General features: G+C 39.2%; 1 long non-coding RNA gene across 1 annotated transcript; it reads right to left on the bottom strand.

The window, feature by feature from the left end:
• Positions 1–11,360: 11,360 nt before the first annotated feature.
• On the bottom strand, positions 11,361–13,287 carry LOC135412998 (uncharacterized). Its single transcript, XR_010430063.1, has 2 exons — positions 12,348–13,287; positions 11,361–11,655 (listed from the first exon to the last, which is right to left on the bottom strand). It is a non-coding gene; the product is annotated as an uncharacterized LOC135412998 (long non-coding RNA).
• Positions 13,288–17,128: the final 3,841 nt, after the last annotated feature.

The raw sequence follows: 17,128 nt of genomic DNA, 5'->3' as shown, positions 1-17,128 counted from the left end.
GGTTTCTATGAACTACCGTTCTCGGGACTTACCAAGGCACACTTTTAATAACAGTCTGTCACCAATTTAGGGTCAGAGCTGCTCTGAGATCCCAGATTACAGACAGATAGGGTCAACAACTTGGACTGGGTTGCAGAATTGGTTTTGATTTGTGCCTAAATCAAGGCTAAAGCTCATCAGCTGCTCCTCCAAGAGTCTGGCAGTAGCTTAGAAGCAGAAAACAAAGATCTTCTCTGGGTTGTGTTGTAGCACAAAGCCAAATCCTTGAGGAGGCATTTGGATGCCAAACACAGCTTAAAGCTTCAGATTTGAGCTGGTTGTTCTATACAGAACATTTTCCACCTCCAAAACACTTCACAGATAATTCAAGCAACACTGCACAAAGGTAACAACTTTTTGCACAAAATACAAATTGTGCCATTAAGCTTTCAAAAGTTAAACCCTCCCCAGAGTGGTTTTAACACTTTCTGCTCACGTTTGAACAGAAAGCTCCCTCCAATGCTCCTTCCCCTCTTCTTGTCATCTTTTCATGACCATATGATCCCATGCTAAGCATTCTGTCCACAGCCTCAACCCAGAACTTTTCAGACACAGAGGAAAAAAACAATTGTAAAAGCTACAAAGTGATGATTCTGCAAGGTGCTTATTACCTATGCTCAGGTAACAAGCAAGCCCCCTTAGAGGACTCAGATAGATATAAAAACTGCACTGAGGACCAAACCTGGTTCCCTTCATTCACATGAGAAGCTGATAGCCAATCAGTGAAGGCAACAACACAGTGGCATTTGGGAAAGACAGAAGAGCATCTGGGTCATATTAGAGCCTTGCTGAAATATAGAATTGATTTCCAGCTCTTGGCTGATCACTTTTTTTTTTCACTTGTTTGTGTGTTGTGGTATAACAGACCATACATAATGGAATCACAGTCAAGATTTAATGGGCAAAAGGGGAGGAATCCTATTTGTGATAACCACAAGGATTTCTTTCTAGTAACAGCATCTGCCTGCATTTCTCCAACTTGTAGAAAAAAAGTGTCCACAAATTACACCACAGGCAAGTTCAGGACGAGTGACAAAAGCAACATCACTGTGAATTAAGGTCTAGGACAACGTGACACTTTACTTCTGATGTCCATGTCATAAAGTCAATTTTCTTTACATGCAATGCTGCATAAATGGTACTTATGTACACAGCAACTTTAAAGCACACACTACTCCTTTAAAGCATGGACACTTACAAATGACAGTAAGATCACTTAATCTCTCCAGGCTGCACTGAGTAAGATTTCCTCAGCAGCCTGTTTGGCAGTCTTGTATGTTAATACTAGTGTGCTGGTCAGACGTGGTGCCTACTGCAATTAAGACTGTCTGCTCTTGGTTAACTTTTGCTGCCTCTACAATTTGTTTTGGAACATAAGCCTGAAAAAAACAGTTAACCACTCACTGAAAGATCATATACTGCACTTCCATACCCATCAGTGGGATTGAACATCCAGTCATTTATGAATTCATTTACTTTGGCAATGCTTTATCAATACTAGTGGCGTTTTTTAACAAGGCAATTTCTCATATCTGTGATAGTAGAAGGATTACTGAGTGAGCTGTCAGAGAACCAAATCTCTTGACAAGTTAAAGGTGTATAAAGTTGTGTGGGTATACATCAAGGTACTATACAGAAGATGCAGAAATTGTTGGCAGTATTACTAGGAGCACTTTTGCACCTTATGTTTAGTGAAGCAGTATGAAAGTCTGGAAAAATGTTGAAGCCATAGGGTGGGCTGTCCTGATGTTCAGTAAGACTTATTTCACAACAGTAAAAATCCACAAGCTGTGCATCAAGTGCTCAGATGAATGAGCAGAACGAGTGTCCAAGAAAGTTTTTTCAAAAGTACTGATAAGACACTTGATTGAGCACAACATGATAGTCAGGGTTTTAGCTGCAAATAAGCAACAATGAAACACAGAGGAAGGCAGTATTTTGTACAATGCTGCTACTCTTGTGCATAAAAAATGTCAAAATACATAGAAAGGTAAATTTTCACTGAAAAGGTGTTAATTTTATGCAAGCATAGTGATCCTTCCTGCTTATTTTACTCTTCTTCATTTCCCCATAAAGATCTTTACATACTTTGTACCAAAGAAGCCACAATCCTTGTCTTACTTTCATTCTCATGGGTATATTGAGCTCAGTTCAAGACCCTTCTATGCATATCAAGACTTAAACTTGTAAAGATATGCTGTGTTGGTTGAGAGCAGAGGAAGAGTCTAAAATACTTGCAGCTGAAACTACTTGCAGCTGACCATGCCATTAGCAAGCCCATTAGGTTCTGAATTATCTATAATTTCCCAGGGGATGATGTCAGAGGTATATATTCTTTTGCTGTTATTCTACACCGTAAGTGATACAGGCGCACGTGACTGCACACAAAACTGAATTTTGGTGATAAGGCGGCAGAGGGTGAAGAAATGCCAGTTCTAGTGAAGTGAAGCTTACCTACAGTTTTCTCTAGTGAAACAAACCTTTCTTGTATGCATGAGATCTGCTCGTCTTGAACAACACTACCTACTTTTGCTTCACATGGGCTAGACTGTGCCCAGCGGTCTCAAGTGTTTCAAACTTCAGCTGCAGGGCTAAGTACAGGTTTTTAAAAGCTCTTTGTTGCTATAACCATTCCCAAGAGGGAAAACCAACAGAACAAAAGCAGTTTCTGGAATACTCTCTGGCATCAACTGGACAGGCAATATTAAGAAAAAAGACCTGAAAAGATACAAGTGGCAGATATATTAGGCTGAGAGATATTGGTAAATACAGTAGATGATAGAATATGGTAGATATGACAGAAATCACACAGAAACAACTTTAAAATTTATCTTCATTGTTTCAGGCAGCTGTGAATTGGACAAACACGCAGAAGACATTGTTTTCAGGGTATTCTGCTGCCAAGTAACTTTTCTTTGAGGGAGGCATTAAATGAGTAACTTCTTTCAAATCCACTTTTTTAACATTAACTTTCTCCTTGTTGTCCTAAAACACAATAAACTTAATAAATTAAGTCCTCTATTCAGCAGAATCAAGAAATACTTTTGTAACACTCACATTTACATAAACAGAAATTAAGGTACAGAAAATTACTTTTCCACAAATCAAATAATCTGTCATCAAACTAGAAACAGATCTCCTGTTTTCCAATTTCATACTTAGACCACAAATCCATCCTTCCTCCCTTCTAAGTATTTCACCCACATTCAGGCTACAAAAGTTGACCACAAATCCCACACTACTCCAAGTCACTAAATCACACCATGACATGTGGAGAAAACACTTGATTTGTAGTTAACGGCAAGCATGGTCATAGTCTGCATTTGTGGTGCTAAAGTAACATGTATACTTCTTTCAAAATGGAACAGAAGAAAAGAATCCAAGTCCAAATTATCTATGAGACTTTCAATGTCATTACTTTTTCTCTAGGGTTATGCAATTCTGTTTTTCAACCAGCTTTATATGTGGTATATTTAAAAGTAGTATTTATAAGGTAAATATTATCTCTCTCATATGCTAGGTAAAAATCTCTATCAGTCTCATCCTAATAAGAAAACTATGAGGCATCAGGAAAACACAGCAATCCAATCAACTAAATCAATCTTGGTACTCTACCTCCCTCTTAATAAATGTTCTTAAAAGGGTAAAAAAGTCATCAAGCCTGTCAGACACTGTAGCATCCCCTTACCTTCTAAACACATAAACCCTGTGCTTTAGATACTAGTTCAAAAGCTTCCAAATGCTTTTCCTGCATCAGGTCTTCCAAATTAATTTGCTTTTTCTAATAAGTTTCTTCCACGCATACTTGATCCCTTTTTAAAAACTGTGAGTGGTATTTGTTTTGAAGTTTACTGCATTTCCTTACAGTGTAAAGAAGTTATTTTCCCCCATAAATAAACAATAATTTACCTTTCAAAGCCCAGTAAAATTTCACCTCACTTAATCTGTGTAAGGTCCTACTGTTCCAATAATACACCAAGACCATGTCCAGGTAGCTCTTGAATAGCTCCAAGGATAGAAACTCCTCGACCTTTCTGGGCAACCCATGCCAGTACTCAGTCATCCTCACAATGAAAAAGTGTTTCCTCATGTTCAGGTGGAATCTCCTTTTGTGTCCATTGCTTCTTGTTGGACACCACTGACAAATGCCTGGCTCCATCTGCTTTAAAACTTCCTTTCTTGTATTTGTCCACATTGCTGAAATTCCCCAAATCCTTCTCTTCTCCAGGCTAAGTGATCCTGGTTCTCTCAGCCCTTCCTCCTAGGAGAAGATGCTCTTGTCCTTTAAGCACCTTAGTGGCCTTTTGCTCAACTCCTCTCCAGTAACTTTGTATATCTCTTGTATGTGGGAATCCAGAGCTGGACCCAGCACTGCAGGTATGGCCTTAGCAGTCTGAGTAGAGGGGAAGGTTCACCTCCCAGACCTGTTGGCAACAATCCCCCAAATGCAGCCTGGGATACTGTTATCTGCCTTTGCAGTGAGGGCACACTACTGGCTCATGTTCAACTTAGCGTCAACCAGGACCCCCAGGCTCTTTTCTGCAAAGCTGCTTTCCAGACAGGCAGCTGTCAACATTCAGTGCATGGGCTTGCTCCTCTCCAGGTGCAGAACTTTGCACTTTCCTTTATTAAACCTCATGTGGTCCTTGTCTGGCTTTTGCTCCAGCCTGTCAGGGTCCCTTTGGATGGCAGCACAACCCTCTGGCTTGTCAGCCACCCTCCCCATTTGGTCTCATCAGCAGACTTGCTGAGGGCACCCTGTGCCCCATTATCCAGTTCATCAATGAAGCTGTTAAACAGATCACGACTCAGTACTGACCTCTGCGAAACCAGCAATTTATACCAATAAAGTTTTCATATGTTTTAAGTCAAAACAAACAAACAAACAAAAATCTCTCATAGAAATATAGTGTAGTAATAGTCACATAAAGCATGTGACTGGTATAATAGCTGCTTGGGAGTCTTTTAATGCCTTTCAGCATTACAAATTTTGTTTGTGGTTTTCATTAGGTAGGATTTGAGAGACAAAGTTGTGCATGAACTTCACGTCTTCAGAATACACTGTGAGAGACATGAGGATACAAAAGATTTAAGATGGATTTAAGTGCTCAATATGAAAGGAAATTAAGCAGTTCCGGGGTTATCTACAGGTTTTGGTAGACAGTTACTGATTTTTCTATGTTCTGCTACAACAATGCAGTAGCATTCAATTTTACTTTGTATTATGTTCTTTTTGAAGCTGTATATATTCAAACCCAAAAAGTACAACTAACACTTTTGAAGACTTTTATGTGTTTTATGGATATCTTTTGAGATGAGACAAAAACTACTGTGCTTGTTTTAAAATGTAATTCAACACATTCCTGAAGTGTTGGAATAAACCACAATTCTCCTGAACTGTAATTTTCATAAGGCAGAGAAATCAAACAGTTCTAGACTGGGAACACCAGACTAGAAGCTGTCTCATCAGTAATGAAGAGACTCTGCAGGAGACAAAGTGAGAAAATTTCAAAAATAGAAAAAAAATTGGTAATGGCTAGCATGAAAGGAGAAGGGAAATCTAAGGAAGAGACTGCAGCAAATCTATTGACAATTTTAAAAACTGTTTTTCAGATGATACCAAAATGTTCTTAGATGAATTAAAACCAGTCCTGTAAAGCTCTACAGAATCCACAGGTAACAGACTTAATGACAGAATTAATGAACAGTTCTATGGGGAGACAGAAGATGGAACTAGGGCAAAGCAATAAAAGTTGGTTCATGTCACATTTCGGAAAGCACATTTTATTCCTGTCTTTTTAGTTTTAATACATAAACAGCCATAAGATCATAGAATGGCTTGGGTTGGAAGAGACCTTAAAGATCATCTAGTTTCAACTCTCTCTGACCATGAGTGGGGACACCTTCCACTAGACCAAGTTGCTCAGAGCCCTGTCCAACCTGATCTTGAACACTTCCAGGGATGGGGCATCCACAATTTCTCTGGGCAACTTGTTCCAGTGCGTCACCACACCGACAGTAAAGAATTTCTTCCTAATATATAATGTTTGAAGCCATTCCCCCTTGTCCTGTCCCTACATGCCCTTGTGAAAAGTCCCTCTCCAGCTTTCCTCTAGGCCCGCTTCAGGCACTGGAAGGCTGCTGTAAGATCTCCCTGGAGCCTACTCTTCTCCAGGCTGAAGAACCCCAACTCTCTCAGCCTGTCCTCACAGAAGAGGTGCTCCAGCCCTCTGATCATCTTTGTGGTTCACAAGAGCCAAGCAGAGGGGCAGAATCCTCTCCCCTCAGTTTCTACTTATGCTGAAATGAAAGGCAATGATCACCTAATAAAAAAGGAATACATTTTAAGCATGTTAAATCAGGAAGCAATCAAAAGAAATCCACTTAAAGGGTCAGGTTTGTTTGTACTGTAAACGACACTGAAGATGCTAATCTTTGGCTCTTGCCTCGAGATTACTATTTTGGGATTCAAACAAGCAACACTTGAATCCAAACCTAGTTGTCCTAAACTTTTAGTTCATTTAGTTTATGAATCATTTCTCCAACATCAGTTGCATTACTGACATGAGTAAAAAGTTAGATGTGCTCACTTTTAGGGCAACTCTACACACTGTATGCAACCCCAAGGAACACTGTATCGATGTGCACTAGGGACATCTGTCACTAAGCAGACAGGTCATAGAAGTTTCTGAAGATTCCTCCTGTATCTCAAAACCTGACTGATTTTCTCACTCCTCATACAGTGGCAGCACAACAGGGTCTGGAGTATTGATTAGAATTAAACTAGCATCTCCTGGCATTTACTGCTTTTAGTAATTTCTTCCTATTTGGCTCCATGGGTGTCAAACTGAGCTTTGATTTTCTTGGTTCAAACCAGCAAATTACCAAATAAATGTATTTTCTACTGTTTTTCAATATATGGAAGGAGAGTCAAACAGCACTTAGAGAAATCTGCTGTAGGGAATGAGTCTAGCAGACTTGATCACCCAGGCATAAAGTGCTGCTGTTCGAAAGTACAGCTTGAGAGCAATAGCTCAAATCTTCATCTTACTGCCTTCTGCACTGAATTGACTCTTCTCTGTAGATGTAGGTAACTAGTAAGTCCTAGCAATTTTCACAGAATAACAGAATATGCTGAGTTGGAAGGGACCCACAAGGATCATCAAGTCCAACTCTTAGCCTTGCGTGGGACCCTCATGTCTGGATTCCCAAAATCATCAAGAGAGGTTTTGTGATGACATCAGCCAGCTCTTTGAGGATTCTTGGGTGGATTCTGTCAGGCCCCATAGATTTGTAGGGATCCAGCTGGAACAGCAGTTCCAACAGAATTTCAGGGTTGACTGGGAGTTGATCGTTCTCACAGTCATGGTCCTCCAGCTCAGGGCACTGAAACCCCCTTGATCCATCATCTGTGTTGAAGACAGAGGCAAAGATAGTGTTAAACACCTTGGCTTTATCTCTGTCCCTGTTTGTGAGGTGACCATCCTCATCCTGCAAATGGGCCAATGATAGTTCTGTACTGCCTATTGCTATTAATATATTTGAAAAAACACTTTATTTCCCCCCCCACTTCGGGCAGCTTCAACTCCAGCTGAGCTTTGGCCACAGGCCACACAAATTTCTTCCCTACAGTGGTAAGCAGCATCTCTGTATTCTTCCCATGTCACTTGACCTTGCTTTCACTGGGCATACACCTTCTTTTTTTGTCTTATTTCCAAGAGAAGATTCCTGTTCAGTGCATTTTATGCATATGTGTGCCTAGATTTTCATGGTTAACAGACAAACTTCAGAGAGACATTAACATTCTTCAAGGTTACATTCATAAGACAAATTTTAAAACTATATTCTATAGTGATCTCCACATAGCACAGCAAATTCTGTATAAGGATGGCAGAATGGTGCTGTTATCCTCAGAATTTGAATGCTCCCACTTCTTTTAAGCAAGGTAAGTGCTAACATCAAATTAATTAGATTATTTATGTCTGTCAGGTAGGCAGTGTACATGTCAGTGGCATTTGTTCTTGTAACAGTAGCTTTAGTGTATACCAATAGTACACAGATACCCTGCAAATGCAAACTTACCAAGAATTAAAAACAACTGCAGTTACAAATTCCCTCAGTAAGGATTATTCAGCTGGAACATGTTTCACTTCAGAGGGCTATTTGGTATTTACTACAGAGCACATAAAAGCGATCCAATTGTAGTAAAGATTCATAAACCAACCAAAGGTTTCAAATTGCATAATTGCTAAAAATCCCTTTAAAAAGGATTTTATTTTCTAGAATCCTACTTTGAACGTGAAATGTTATTCCAACGGGGATGAGGTATCTATTTATAACCAAATGTTTTTGTGTAGTGGTCAAATGCAAAAAAAGAGGAATTGAATGTTTATTTTAGCCTTGATTTTCTTCCAATACCTTGTGTAATTTGTCCTGAAATTCTAATTATATCCCCCTATATAAACACTGCAAATATGAAAACTGAAAGACTATTTGCTACAGTTTTTTTCCTCCTTTTTTCCAAAGTAAAGAGATGCCTGTGGTCAAATTACTTAATGAAAAGAATTCAAAGTGTGTCAGTGATCATTCCAACAAAGAAAACATGTCCATTTACAGTATTGTTTAACTATTTCTATCTTGGTGACCACATTAAATGGGTATTTGAATGGAAGTATGCCAGATGAATAAAAACAGCCTTCATGGGTGCCAAACATTAGCTATTTCTACAAAATTAGCTAAAAGTTTGCAAAATTACACACACCTATTACAAGTGCTGGCCTCTTAAGCAACTCAGAAGTCTATTGCTGATGTGATTTTAAGAAAGCAATGCCAATAAAATACACCAGGAGTTATTACCAGCCCATTATGTCATCATCAAAGCTTATGTTGAACCACAGCAAAATATATGCATTATAGCTCAGGAACTGTGGCACAGCAGGAGTATAAAAATGGGTATCTATTTATGAAAGAATTCTACACTTTATGCTGAAAAGTAATGTTAGCTGGACAAAACCCATAATAACCAGAAGCTGTGCAATTCAACAGCCTTTTCGTAGTTGCAGAATAAAATTGAATAAAAGTTAATTTTAGGAAGTCAGCCACTGCAGACCTCAATTAAAGGAAGGTGCCTGGGATTTGCAGTAGTGAATTGGAACTCTGATTCTTCTGGTTGCCAACAGTGGGCTGAACTGAAGGCCTCTGAGAAAGGAGCAACAAAGTTTTTAATGAATAGCAGTTGGCTGAAAAATCTTGGCCTAAGTTCTAAACCATGAGGCTTCTATCCCTCATGATCCTTCCCTATCATCCATTAAAACTATGTGTAACTTCATTATCCTTATTTAAAAACCCCTCTATTTAAATTCTTGATTTAAAACCTAGCACAATGGTAGTTTGTCATAGGAAATTCCACTGGCTAAATACAGATGCCACAAAGAAACATGCACATTATAAATACAATCACTTGGTTTTGAGTTTGCAAACTTACTGGCACCCCTAGAGTGCTACACAAAGATGGTTATGTTATCCCAGACCACCATTTTTTTATTTTCTTTGCAAAATAATAGTATTCTTTGTAAAAAATCACCTACATGATTTTCTTCAGCTGATGCTTGTGTTTTAATATGTATTTTTATATATACTGAATGCAACCAAATTGGAGATCAGCTTGTCACAAAAAAAACCCACAAAAAACTCCATAAGCAGCTCTTACCTCTATCAATTCAAACAGCCACAGATAAGCCAGAAATGGTCCACAGTCCAGGAAATACCAGATTAAAAACCTTTCTACAAACATATGGCAAGGTAGGGAAACAATATTGCTAGAGGGAGAGAGTTCCACAGCTAGGGTATGTCAAATACCCATCCTCCATTCAACTCACACTTCCCTCTCCACATTTATACCTCACTGCTCCTCTCCATATGCCTGCACCAGAAGTACCCCAGCTCTCTTGAAAATATCAGGTTAAAACATCTGATCAGTGGAGTAGCTACTGTGTGAGGTTTTCCTCTTTTTTTTTTTTTTTTTTTACTCAAGTAAGTTAACAGTTGCATTTTAGACTTGTTCATGTTTATTTCAGAGGTCAGAAAACTTACCTGTTTCCCTCAATGTTTAAGATTTCCCATCTTACCACAGCCACAACCTGTTTCCCCGACTTGGATGCAGTTCTCTAACTCATACAAATCCATAGGAGTAGATAGGACCCATCTGAGAGTATTTGGAGAGCTGGCTGGCATCATCATGAGGCTGCTGTTTACTGTCTTTGAAAGGTTGTGAAGCCTGGAGAGGTTCCCCAATCATTTCAGTAAGAAGAACAACACAGGTAACTACATGGAGGTCACTCTTTCTAGGTCTCTTGGAAACCCTCTAACCCAATGCACCTATGATTTCCATCTAACTCTGTAGCCTCCTTAAGAAAGGAGTATCACCTCTCCACACAAGCTCCTAAAACTACAAAACTTTATCCTTCTTCTTACCTGCAACACCATTTTGAGAATGTTTGGCCTATCCACCCTTAATAATTCCAAAATGTTACATTTCTAACTGGAGTGAAGGCCTTTGAGATGCTACTGTTTGTGAGTGACCAAAATTACAGGAATTCAAAGAAAAAAAAATTAACATTTAGAAAGACAAAAATTTGACATCAAGACAATGCTGGAGATAAGGAAAGCTAAGTTTTGAGTTTTCTGTTTCATGGTACAGATGAATTTACTGTTGTATTGTTTACCTTGGATGTACCTTTTCCTCTTTATTACTTTCATATAACAAAAGTGATTTTCTTTGGACAATTAATTTCACTTTAATGTAACTGAGAATTATATTGGTATAATTGAAGGAGCTGGAGCTACAATACAGTTGTAGTGCTAACAGCTCCAACTAACTTCATACATTCAAAAATACATTCCTTCAAAACCCTCCAAATTCTAATTATAATGGTAAACAAAACGTTACAACACTAAATGCAGCAGCTTGTTTATATATCAGTTATTCTCAAAGAAAATATTTTTCTTTGTATGTGTGCACAACCTGCTGCTCTTTCAATCTTCTGGGCACTGAAAACACAACATTTTCACCAAAATATCCACCTGAGTGCATCCTGAGAAATAGAAGGCCTCTCACCCCAAGCAGTGCCTGTTTCTTTTCTCCCATACAACACCCACTGGCCATAAGAACTACAAAGCTTATGCCTTTAGCACCTTTCCCCCAAAATCAATGACTACACTGTGGTGAAGAGAACGAGTGCTTTTAATTGGTCAAACCAAGAGTGTTATTTCCACCTGTGAAAAGACATCTCTGTCTACAAGGAGAGTCTAACATAGACTTGACTATACTTAATCAATACTTTATTTATAACTAAATTCAAGAAAAATAGAACTATATACAGGAAGAACTATATATACAAAGAAACAAGTCTTTACACAGCCTATCCCCCAAGATCCATCTGAGTCTGTCTGGAGAAACAGAAGTGCTCATATATAAAGGGGATGATATTTTTCATGACTGAGTTCTGTCCTGCAGGCTGGGCAAGTGCTGGCAGTCTGAAGGGCAACAGGGAGGCATCAACTGCAGTAGACATGACCACACGGGGTTGACGCAATCAGTTGTTCACTTTGTGCAGTCTGAAAGAAAGAAAACCACAATATGTTTTGGGAGGAAAGAATATGAGTTTGCTGCTCTATTGGCACCAGACAAATAGGACTTGTAGTATCTGGAATCAGTAGATTACTGCTAGAGTAATGAGGGACCCACAGATCATCCAATGCCATCTTGGCAGGGGTTTCTCTCTCTGTGCACAGCACCAAAAAGTGACTTGTGGAGCTTCACAGCAAGGTCTGTGCTTCAAGCTGCCCGTAGCATCCCACATAAGACAACTGAGTTGAGCAACTGCTCCTCTGCCCCAATCCCCTCCCACAAAACAGAAAGGACGACAACATATGGATCTTTACCCATGAGTAGCAATCCATGCAAATCCCATGGAAGACAGTACCAGAGGGCCTCGTATTACAGAGAACAGAACTAGAAGGAACATTCAGCCATTAATTTCACCATGCATCAAGGGTTATGGATATATAAAAGGTCAGAAATTAAAGCATCCCCTATTCTTGTTTAGCGACATCCCAGCCCAGCAACACACTTGTTGCAAGAACTTTTATGTACTGCAAGCATTTCAGCATATCTCAAGCCATATTGCAAAAAACATTCAATAATGATTTCATGAACAGAAAGGAAAAGCCCAAAAAACTTGGCAACAACCTGTTTCTACAGTATATCAGAAATCAGACTTTAGAGAGACAATTTATATCTCACATACCCATCATTATCTCCTTGTTCCTCTTCATCATCACTAATCAGTAGCACTACTGGATTATCTGCTGCTCTGGAAACAAGTGGGTGCTGGTGGCTCTGCTCCAACTGTGGCAACGAGGTAGAAACAGAATCAGCTTAGGAACCCCACCTGAACACCCCCCTCCCTGCTCCCCCATTTCTGTTCCCTAATTGGATTTCGGCTGAAGGTGTTTGTTTCCCTCTTTCTCCTCCAAACAGGCAAATTCAGCTGTGATAGCCACAAACACTTTGTGTAAGACAAACAACTGCTGCAGAAAGGAAACCACAGGAACTGGGAGTAAAGAATTACAGTTTGTTGCTCTGTTGGCACCAGGCAAACGGGACTTGAAGTATCTGCAAATTGTCAGTCACTGCTGGAACTATAAGATCTGCCAGTGTCATCTTGGCAAGGATTTTCCCCTCAACGTACACCACCAAGAAGTGACATGGAGGGTCATGCTAATTGGAGTATCAAAGTCTGTGCTTCAAGTTAACAAACTCCCAGTCACCAGAGCCCTCGGAGCAGGACTCCCCATGGCTTGGTAACATTCCATGCCCAGGTAGCAGGAGTGCACTTTGCACCCTCATAGAGTTCCAGAATGCCTTGCCTTGGAAGGCACCTTGAAGATCACCCAGTTCCAACCCCCTGCCATGGGCAGGGATGCCACCGGCTGGATCAGGGTGCTCAGGGCCCTGTCCACCTTGGCCTGGAATGGGGCCTTCCAAGGATGGGACATCCACAGCTTCTCTGGGCAGCCTGTTCCAGTGTTTCACCACCCTCACAGTTCTTCCTAACATCCAACCCAAATCTCCCCTCTTCCATTTGAAACCCGTTCCCCTTTCTCCTATGACTCTCTGACTCCTTTAGACACTGGAAGGCTGCAATGAGGCCTCCCCAGAGCCTGCTCCTCTCCAGGCTGGACAGCCCCGGCTCTCCAGGAAAAGATTACTAAAAGGATTATCAAAAGAAGCCCTAAAAAGATGTTATTATTGACAAATAATAATTTGTACTAGTCTCACTGAGGATTGCATTTCACTTCATGTGTCAATATGTGCCTTTGCTTGACTATAGCAATGGCTGTGACTTCAGAATATGTTTCCCAAAATCTTCATAAGGAAGTGCTGGTGGATGGTCTATTAGAGAAATACATATTAAGGCTGTTCAGAGTAAGTAAAAACATTTCTGACCTCCTCTGATGGTAGTCAGTAGTGAGTGGCTTGTTCTGCAGAACTAAAACCCAGGTAGGTTTCTTTTTGCTGGGGCTGCTTTGCACCTTCCTTAATACCTTCCTAAGTACTTCTCTTGGCAAAGGATGGAGGCTTTGCAGCATCTTCCATCCTCCAAAAACCTGGATATGCTTGGGCCTCCTCCAGTTGCCCAGGTTTGGCTGCCAGCTGAGGAGTAGGAAGGCTTAGCACTGGAAGGAGTGGTTTGCTGGGGGTCTGGGTGGTATTTCAGTACAGCTCAGTCCCTGGTTCTTGGCACAGGATGATGATGGGTCTCACTGAGTAACTACAGCCTGTCAGGTGAAAATTGCTATTGTCTTATAGCCGTGTTCCTTCGCTTTTGAGAAGCGCTGCTTCAAGATGCTCCCTCAGATAGTGTTAATACTTGGAGTCTGTGTTTTCTAAGTGAAAATGAGTAACATTATTCTCAAGGGGGAAAAAATGGAAGTGAAAAGGCATCACGTTCGCACAGCATGACACATGCCTGTGATGGGGACAGGGACAGCAGCTTACCAAGGTTCAGGAAGGCTCACTCCTGTTCTGCTCTGCAGGTTTCATGTCCAGGAAAACACATTTCAGGCCTGAAATACTGCAAGTGAAACAGAAACCAAGGGAAGTTGCAACTTCTGATCAGCTTTTTAGAGGCTAATATTGAGATAATGTTAACTCCTCTCCTTTTATTTTTTTAATTGACCTGATGGTTTATTATAAAACTATCCTCAATACCCTTACCTATTTCAAAAATACAGATATTTTCTTAAATTCACTTTGAGGAGAAGACTGCAGAGCAGGATATTTCATTCAATTTTTCATTAAATAAAAGCTATAAGCAAAGAGAAAATTATTTTGGTTTCAGTTTTATTCTTTGTGTAGAATCTTAATATATTAATGTAGAAAGTTTAATATCTTTTTATGATAATTGTAATAAGCTTAACTTGCTAAGCATAAGCTACTGAACTGAAACCATGACAGCCAGGTTAGTTTAAGTGCAAGTCTGAGCATGGAAAGTTCAGAGGTTGTCTTTATTTTATTAGAGGCATGTAAGTAATACCAGACATATAGAGAGGTAAATGTATGATACCTAGGTTTTCCTTTTGTTAGAAAAGAATGGTAATAAAATCACGGGAACTTAGACTGAGACTGTACTTCAGGAATTTGTTATGTCAGGAAAATGCTCCCAGGCAAAAACACTGAAAATAGTATCTGGCTTAAAGGAAAATGTGTTTTTCTTTGTGCTGACAACTGAGCACTAAGACTGAAAACAACTTCAACTGTTCAGTTACTTTTTGCTAATCAATGCTTTTCTAGCTCAATACTTTTTCAAATTATATATATATTCATTAAAAGGGTAAATTACTAACGCTAAATCAAAATCTTAAAGAAAATGGCCGCAGCTGGTGTCTAGCCAAACTACCATCTATTTAAACCCATTATAAAATCAGCTGTATGCCATTTCAGTGCAGGTTACTTAAAGCTCAAATTGACTTGACCTAAAGGGTTTTTTAATTGTTCTTTTCAATGAGAATACCTGGCACATCATGTCACATAGGAATACAGCTATTTAAAACATTTCTGCTTATTGTCATTGCATCCACCAGGTAGCTAAAAGTCAAGCAATAATGAGGAATGGAAAACATCAATCTAAAATTTATGGCCATCCTATGAATAAATCATTTTGTATGCGTCTTCCTAAGAATGATAATTGAGTAATTTTGACAACTTGTAATTTATCTACTAGGAATTTCCCTTGTTTATTACTACCCCTGCCTAAATATGGCAACAGGACTAAGGAAGCAGATCATTAACACACTGAAGACAAAAATGAAAAACCAAAAATAAAGATATATGTACACACAGACAACTCACTTTAACAGACAGAGGAGCTCAGTTCAGTTTGGTCATCTGTTTCCTGTTATAAGCTTACTTTTTCCAGCATTACAGGCTACATAGGTAACATAGAAGACTGTCAAAATGATTGAAAATTATGACTGTGCTAGGACAACATTTTGTTCATCCTATAGCTGGTCCCAGTGGGGCCAGACACAAAACAAATACAAACAGTATTTAGGTATGCACCTTGGACATCAAACTAGCTCCTTGCATAACAAGCAGCTAGAAGAACAACAGCTGATCACTCACCAGGATCACACTGTCTAGTCACCTTGTTTGGGGAAGTCTAGGCTCTATTAATTCTTTACCATTTATGTATACAGAAACATAGAGCAAAGTAACATACCTAAACATTGTGTTCACATTTCTAGAGAAAAGTACATGGCACAGAGTAGCAATTTAATCTGTGGTAAATTAGGTATTATCAGTTGTTGCAATTATCTTCTGCTTTTTTTATGCTTTTTTTAATCTGCTCCTCTTCAGTTTTCAATAAACATCATTTCATCTCAAGTATCATTCTTTATTATTCATACTAATATAGCTCCATCCTTAGATATAAGGAGGATTCTGTTCTGAGAAGAAAAGAAACCAGAGCCCATTGATGCCAATAGCAACAAGGTCACAAAGCAGTATTACAAATGGAATGCAGTCTCACTAATCCTGTAAACCATCAAGATGACGGATACTGTGAGATGCCATCAAACTATTCCCAATCTCTAGGGGAAAAAAAAAACTGTCGCAAACTCACTTTCTATAGTTTGGCTTATCCAAGAAAAATGGGATGTCACGATGCATATAAACGCAGCTCTACTTTTACTCCCTTGCTTCTATAAACCTTTTCCTCCTGTGAAGCCTATTTCTATGTGGGGCAGCAGATATAAAATAAAATAATAATAAGCAGATATAAAATAATTTACTTAATTTACTTACTTATACTTTACAAATAAGAAACACCTGTGGGAAACTGTCATCAACATGAAAACAGGTACTTTAAAAAAATGGGGGAAAAAATCCACCACATGAAACAGAGATTGGTATTTGGATTCTTGTGTGACTAATTATTTTTCTTGACCATCCAAAGCACCTAATAACCTCTTAGACTATTTGTTCAAATAAGGCTCCTTTTCCAACCCTGTTTCTAAGAAATGCTGAAATTTTTATCCTTTATTCAGTAGCGCACATGCTCCCTGTGGCACATCCCACATTCCTTCTTTTCAAGGAGATCCAAAAACTATTACAGACTATTGATACAGGTATTGTAGAAACTGTGAAGCATGTAACAGCACGGATCTTTGCTCTACTGAAAGCCATTTATTACTGCATAACATCAGATCATGCCAAATATTCAACATCACCATAATTAAAACATTGATACTGCTACCCATTGCCTGGAGCAGAGCAGTATGAAAATCCTTACTGTAAACAGCATCAAAGTTTCCAACAGGTATCTCACCTTGATGAGTTCTTCCTTCAGCACAAAAAGGTCATGAAGAAACATTTTCTCACTCCAGAAAAGTAATTTAACATGTTCAGATTGACACACCACTATCTCGGAAAGCAAATTCTCTTTGGGCAAGTATGAGAGAAAACTCTGGAGATAATTGGTATCACCATGTATTTTATACCTGCCATTTATATCATTGCCATACC

Source organism: Pseudopipra pipra, chromosome 4 (genome assembly GCF_036250125.1).
Source record: "Pseudopipra pipra isolate bDixPip1 chromosome 4, bDixPip1.hap1, whole genome shotgun sequence".
NCBI lineage: Eukaryota > Metazoa > Chordata > Aves > Passeriformes > Pipridae > Pseudopipra > Pseudopipra pipra.
Note: the sequence above shows the minus strand (reverse complement) of the source record. Positions and strands in the feature narration are given on the sequence as shown.